The sequence below is a fragment of the Empidonax traillii genome, unplaced genomic scaffold (genome assembly GCF_003031625.1).
Source record: "Empidonax traillii isolate 1590-97213 ecotype Southwest subspecies unplaced genomic scaffold, ASM303162v1 scaffold446:size905785, whole genome shotgun sequence".
Classification (NCBI taxonomy): Eukaryota; Metazoa; Chordata; class Aves; order Passeriformes; family Tyrannidae; genus Empidonax; species Empidonax traillii.
Window position 1 is genome coordinate 202789 of NW_020955639.1, and position 7976 is coordinate 210764.

Consider the following 7976-nt stretch of genomic DNA (forward strand, 5'->3'; position numbering starts at 1 on the left):
ATGAGTATCCACATAGGCAATTCAGGCACTGTAAGAGCCAGAATCATTAGTCATTCTTGAAAATCTTGGCTGAAGGACAGTAGACAATGGAATCTCTACTTCTGTAGGGTTTACTTTGGTTTTTTGTTTTTGTTATTTTTTTTTTCCTCTCACATCAGAGTTTCATAAATTCTTCAGTCATGCCACTTTTCCGGAGTACACAGACATGAATTTTGACTGTAAACCCAAACTAAACCACCTCCTTAATTCTTCCCTTTAGTTTTTCATCTATCATATAGAGCAGTATGAAAGGATGAAAAATAATTGTTTTTTTCCTTAGCAAGGCATCTTTTTTTGAAAAAAATAATAGTCTCTAAAGGAAATAAGTGTGGAGAAATATAGTTTGTCTCTCCCCTGCACCCATCCAAATGCTAGACAGCTGAATATTCTCAGTTATCATTCCTAAATGACCCTTACTTTGTTGACATGTCACTAGCCAGGATTTTTTCTAACCTGGTTTATTGAAAGAATACTGAACTTGGCTGAGTGAATGGAGCTTGTGTTCTTTGATTGTGGTAAAGTCTATCCTGTGAAATTATACCAGTACATGGATTTGATTTTTGTTTTGTTTTGTTTTTGTTTCATGACTGTTTTTCCCTTATCAAATTCACAAGCAGGTTACTTATGGAGCAGAATAAATTTGTGAGAGCTGTGTATCCTCAGGACTCCAGGGTGCACCAATTCCTGGCTCATGCATCCAGAGAGTTACTCTGTTTTACTTTTTCCATCTGTGTTCAAAAACACAGTGCAGGTTTGCAGTAGGGAGCCATGTCATTGTTCATTTTATTCTGGCTTAGACTGCTGAAGATCCTTTCTGGGGACTGGAATGGCTTAGAAATGGGGTGAATTTGAAGTTCAAGCTAGCTAGAAATGTCTACTGGGAACACTGAATGCAGTCTAAGGCAGTGGCAGTGGCTATGGCTTTGTGAAGCCATAACACCAGTGAGAATGGTATTTTCCATAGGTTTTCAGAAGCCTGCAGGGCCAAGTGAAAGACAAGAGCATCTGTCCTACGTGTTTCTTAGGTTTGTGAATAATTTTTTTTTTCTTTCAGAATGAAAGAAAAAAGGAAAACTTTTTTACAGAAGGAACCCTAGGGATGGGGCCAGAATTAATTTCAACTAATTGTAATACCCAGCTGAGATTAGGAGCCCTGTTCTATAGTGCATGAGAAGAAGCAATTTTAGAGTAGCAACACTGAATTATCCTTTAAAGCTGTCTCTCAGCATTGACTTATATAGGCAACCTTTGTTGATGTGCCTCCTAATTAGGCACCCCAGAGAAATTCCTGCAGTTAGTGAGATGAATTTGGATCTCAGTGAAATAAAACTTCCTGAAATTTATCTCCTGTACGTAGCAAAAAATTATACAGAAGAACATATGAGCATTGAAATTTAACAGAAAGGTGTATTTTTAATCTGGAGAGTTGATCACTAAAACTTACTTTGATAAATGCCTTACCCTGCTTGGCTAAGGAGACGAGTCAAAGCACAGAATTTTTTTTTTCCAGATTATTTTCATTTGTACACATTTAATACTTTTGAGCATACTTTTATGGACTGGAGTTAAAAAATTCCATTTATATATCATAGTTGATGCATATATCATATTTGATGATGCTCTGCAGAAATATTGTTTGATTTGGGTGAGTGTCTTATGGAGAAATAGAAGTAATGATACCATTTACCTGCAAAGGCAGTTGTGAAGTCTTAAAAAAAAAAAAAAAAAAGAGTTATATTTAAGAGACAATAATATTGCATCTTTTATAACAAGATACGAATGGACTCTTTTCAGCAGCCCAAAATTTGACATTAGGTTTTGGATATACTTCATTCACTCTCATTCTTCTTCTATCTAAACTTAAAATCTAGATACCAAAGAACATAATTATACTTCTTTCTTTTAATTTGCATGTGTTATACGGATCTCTTACTAGACCTGCACAAGGGCAAAACCTAGTTTTCAAATCAGATGAAATGCTGCAATGTGGTAGAAGAGCTCTGCATAGAGGATTTAATATTCTTTAAAAAACGTTATTACCTTTCATTTAAAGAAGTCTGTGCAAATTATCCAGAATAATTCTTGGAGCCTGAAATAGTCATTTTCTTGCAGATAGTGCTATTCACTCTCTTCACTAGCAGTGACCTCCCAGAGAAATTCCTTCACGAAGAAGATGTTTCTGTGGGGAAAAGGAGGAATGTGAACTTGTACATCCTGATATGTAGCTGCTGCTAAATTATTAACTGAATATCTCAGCCTCAGTTCTGGCAGTTCCAGCTCTTGTTCTCCTTCAGAGCAGCTTTGTCTTTGAGTGTAATAATTGGTAACTACAGCAGGAAGACTGAAAGTGAAAGGAATGGGGGTTCATACTTAACAAAAATCTTGCTGCAAACCTCTCTTGTTCAAATGTCCTGACTTTGTTATAAATGATGGTACATTATTATGATTGTATTCTCTTTTTTTTATTTTTTTTTTCTGGCATGAGGAAACAGATTTTTATATATGTAATTAGGAAATTGATCCTGTACTGCCTATGGATTGAAGTCAAAAGCTGTTAACTTCAAGTATTCACAGCTTTAAATCCACCAAGGCAGAGTATTTATGAGAGAAAAAAATATGAATGGAGTGCCATGTGCAGGGAGAACCTACGGGTGCTAGGTCACGCTGTTGGAATTTCTTTGGATATACATAACATTTAATGGTGAAGTTGAAGTTCCTAAGCAGTTTTATCCATGCACCAGTTTTGACTGGGAGCTCGTACTGGTTTCAGTACTCTGCATTGTTGGCTCGGATTTGCCACATCCTGGGCTTGCTGAAGTGCTGATGTTCAGTTCTGAACTGGTCACTGCAAATAAGCTCAGCTCAGCTGTTTGCAGTAGTGTGGAAGGCAAAGGAGTTTGCTGAACCCCTGAGATCTGTGACAGTATATACAGAGCAGAAGAGGAGCCCAGGCAGCTAACATGACAAGGGACTTCAGAGGGATTATTTTTTTATGTTTTTGTTTGCACCTTTGGTCAATATATTAAGGATCTTCACTTTGAAGGAGCTGATGCAGCAGCAACACTGCCTAATCGGTCTCAAAAATTCCTATGAAACCCCTTTTTTCCTGGTCACACCTAGCTGTCTGCCCCACACTGTGTGGCTCCTCCAGAGCAGGATGGTCTTACAGGCAGGCCCTCTGCAGTATTTGCTCCCATCTGCTTGCATCTCACTTTGCTTTCTGTGCAGTTGATGTTTTTTGTTAATGCTGCTGTACATTTACATACTAACCTTGCTTAAGAAATCCTCTCTCTGTTTTGCAACTGTACAGTGCTTGATGCTACCTCTGCTGGGTATTCTGCTGCTACCTCTGCGTTCAGGGTACTCAGGGGTGGGTGAACTATAGGAGAGTGAGTGTTGAGGTATCTTAACTGGCTTTAAGTGAGCTAATTTCTGTGCAAGGGTTAATCCAGTTTAGAGCTCTGTGCAGGTTAATGTTGTCCTCTCCCAAAATAGCTTTCAGAGTTCTGTGCTCTGGAGCAAAACTGTTCTTGTCGCTTGCACTGGGTGTTTAAAGCTGCTTTGTGTATTTTCAGACTGCAAGTAGGTTAGACGTACCTTTGCGATTCTCCCTTGCCCCTTTTATGTGTTTAAATCATAACTGTGGAGCCTGAAAATATTCCTTCCTAACTTCTAAGGATCAGAGGCATCTCATTTTTCCCATATAAAGGAAGTCCCTGAACCTGTGAATCTATGGATTCTTCCTTTGTGGCACACATCTAATAGTTACTTATTATTTTTTTTTTTAATCTTTTTTCTTTTCTGTCTGCATTACTGAAGACTTTGGAAGATGTCCTGTTGTCTTGGTGGTTCTTGGACCATTTGGAGAGTGGGAAAACAAGAAGAAGGTGAGTAGTAAGAGAAATCCTTTGTTTAATCTGTAGGGACCATTGAGCAAACTATGATCCTAATTTTCTAGTTAGGAAGAAGAAAATATGTATGAAGTTAGTGGTGAGTAGCTGTCAGTCTACAGTTCAGACCAAGTCTTGTTTAGGTTAACTGGAATATTTTCCTTATTTACTACATAAATTGGTATTGCATCCTGAAGGAAAGTTTTATGAATCGCATCTACAATGTAATATTTTAAAGCCTTTTTACCATTTGATAGAAGTTTCTAAACTCTAATAATATGGGAGGGAGAATATTCCATTTAACACAGCTATACTGAATATGTTTTCTTAATAGATTTGTAGATGAATGTAAGAGGCAATTGCAGGATCACTCTCGAGGAGAAAAGACAACGCAGAAAGAATCGCGTCTTGTCGATATCACCTGGGGAGTCTTTCTGCTGTACCTTCTGCAACCGGACTTGTCTATCTCGCATTGGCCTTTTTAGCCATCAGCGTGCTTGTAGCAAGCGTGGGTAGAGCCCCTCTCAAATCTTCGTTCGCGAAGCCTAGCCATGATGACTGAATATGTTTTCTTAATAGATTTGTAGATGAATGTAAGAGGCAATTGTAATTGTCTGGTCTGATGTTACTGAGATGAAAAAATTTTATTCAGTAATGTTTTTAGGAAGTCTATAACTTCTCTTTGAGCAGTGGTATACAGTGCAGGATGTATCATAAATATTTGTACACAAATATATGTATGTGCAGCCTAAACTTAATGAATGAGAATTTGATTAGGGTCAAATTGAAGGCGTGGATCTCCAGAGGGGTTATAATTGCTAAAGGGTAACCCAAACTAGAAAAGATTAATGTAATTAAAAACAGACTATTGCAGATTCATTGATAATACTTCTACTACAGAAACAGAGTTGGCATGTCTTCATCTTTATTGTTCATTAAAACCCCTCCTTTTTACTTTGATTCTCTCATACTGAGCTAACAACTGCTATTTGTTGAGGAACTAAGTATTCATGTTTGCTTCCTGAGTATTTTCTTAAGCTTGTGCCAGACAAAACGAAAGAAAAACAAAGATTGTTTGGAAATTCTAAAGTAATTTAGTTTTTTAAATCCTTTCAGGAGGTCCTGTGTTTACTAAGTGAACTACATAGGGTTAATTTACTAAAGTGTTCTGAAGGACTTGCCCAAATGAGAAAAGAAACATTACCTAGAGTTGCTGTTCTTTGCCAGGAACAAAAGTAAAACAAATCAGTGGCAGGATGAGTGGATCCGGTTAAATAATAATGTTTCTCCAGCAGGAAGTCTGTCTATCAACTGAAAGGTGAGACAGCAACATAATGACAATGCCCTGTGGATCAACTCTGAGAGTAAAAAAAAAACATCTCACAACTCAACTCACCCCCAAAAAACCGTCAATGAAAATATAAGATGACAGAATTCACAACAGCATTTTTTTTCAGTCTTTAAGCTCAAGTGTCTGGAAACACATTTCTTCTCTAGGTTATTCACATGCAGATTCCTCCTTGTGGTGGAATGCCCCAGGGTAACAAGAGAGAGCAGAATTTGGCCCTTTCTGTTTGCTCACTGAGGCCAAGTGCTGCTTTCTCAGTGAAATACCTGCCTTAGAGCTGCACAGCTGCGATATGCAAGAGCAGCTTTGGCATTTCCTTTTTTTTTTTTTTTCCTCTTGGTATAGGAGCTGAGTCCTATGAAAGCTGAAGATTTTGCGTGGAAATGAAACACTCAGGGGTAGGTGACATGCACGAGTTTTGGCCTGAGAACTCAGGGTGTCGGGTTTTTTTGTGATAGCAGAGGTAGAAATAAGACTTATCAGAATTACTACCAAAAAAGCTTTTCAGTCTGGTGCTCTGTTATTTGTATTTCAGTTCTGGATAAGTGCAATGCTCCTAGGATATATGAACATTTCCTGGAATTCAGCAACAGTTGTAAATGCTCCTTGTCCCTGAGAGAAAATCTAGTTGTTTAATGTGTTATTTAAATATGGATTTAACAGCCGACAGAAGTTTGAAAACTTTGGTCTCTGTTTCTAGTATTTTCAGCATATCATTTTTCAAAATCAGTATACTCATTTTTTTAAAAATATATGATGCCTTATCACACTGTCATAAAGAAATCCCAAATTGCTGTTTTTGTGCTTAAAACATCTGCAGGAAACAAAGGTGTTGGGTTGCTTTGCAGTGATCAGTTCAGATCTCATTTCCATTTGGTAATTGCTGTGAAAGGTTTACCTGCTGTAGTGTAGTTTATTTTGTCTGGAAACGCCTCTGTCTCTGTGCATGGCTGCTAAGCAACAGCCCAGATATTTACTGTCAAACAAATAAAACAAAAGCCTCATCTGCCACTTGGAGGCCCGACATCATTGTTACTGAACCCCTCAGCTGGGTCATCATATTGGAGAGTCAGCTCTAAAACTTAGTCTTTGAGTTTCCAACCACACAGTAATTTAACTGTAGGAATCCTTTCAGTCCTCACATTAACTGGTGAGATTATAACTATATGTGAGTATTCCAGTGCCTCATATATTATTTATTTTAAATTATTATGTTTTTCCCCATCAAAGCACAAAAGGAAAACTTACCTCGTGGATGATCTAATTTTCAAAAGTTACCTTCTTGGTTCTCCTGGAACAGTGAGGGATTTCTTTAATAAGTTCCTGTCATGATTAGAGCTGAGCCCTTCCCTTCTATTACCTCCCTTGCTTAACCCAAAACAGTAATCAAAATATATTTCTTGGAGCCAATCTGGGGAAAAAAAAGAGAAAAATAACAGAAAAGCCAGGTCCCAGAAGGAGCAGTCAGGCAGAAATGCTACTGACAAAGGGAAATTACCATTGAGGCAAGTAGATAATCAATAGTAATCAAGTTGGTGGCTCTCAAATACAGCAGTTTCCCTCAAGACTTGCATTATGTTCATCTGCAGTGGGTCAGAGGCCAAGGCAGACTAATTGCAATTGAGGTAAGCTTTTCAGAAAGATCTAGGGGACTTGAAAAATTCACAGATTTTAATAGTTGGAACTTGCCACCTTCTCCCAGGCTGCAGTCACAAACTGTACCCTCCGTCCCTATGAACATCAGCAAGTGATGTTTTGGCAGGTCTGTGTTAGTGTTCTGGTCAGTTCGGGAGCTGGGAGCGACATCTGCCAGGCATCTGCACGCATACAGTCCTCCAGGTGAGGCCTGAAAAGCACAGAGAAGTTTTTTTGGCAATAATTTCAGTGTTCCTTGTTGCCATAATTAGGCCCCTAGTAAGTCCAGCTCCCATTTACTGTACACCTCCTTGTAGGCGTGTGCAAATATTTTCATGCAGGCTAGATAAACAAATTTTGGTCTTTTCACCAGATGGGCACTGGAAATGAATGGTCCTGGCATTGTGAAAGAAATATTCAAGGAAGCCATGGCACCAAATTACCAAAGCATTCCAGAATTGCCTTTTTCTGTAGTAGGTTTCAGTATTTTTGGAGCAAATAATAAGCAAGGCCTGAAAATTAAACTCCACTAAACTGACTACATGGATTTTGAAGCAGTCAGTACCCTTACAAAGTCCTGCTGTATATGGGTTTGGAATATTAATTTTACAGGCTAATCCATCTGGCCATCTGCTCATCTGAAATTCAAACGAGACTGTGTATTGCAAGTTAATACCCTATAACAACCAATAGCTATAAATGATCAGCAGGATATGTCATTCTGTCTTGCTGCTCCATCAGTGAATGACTGTGACATGTCATTTAATACTTCAGCTACTGATTATTCCTGATGGGGAGGAAAGGTGAGAAAGCAAATGATTGAGCTGGTAGTGATATTTGGCATGCATCTTGTGGATCCACTTTTTTGTTGCGCTCTCCTATGGTCCAATTATTATGGGTTGTGCCAAAGGCTAGAGGAAAGACTGTGTTTAGATCTTTAGATTGGAAGTAGCGTGACAAATAATTTCCTCTGAGAATTACTTTCCAGTGGAAAGAATTGGTCTTGACTGGATAGTCAAGACCAATATTTCAAGCTCTTGACTAGCCGGTGGAAACCATGAATA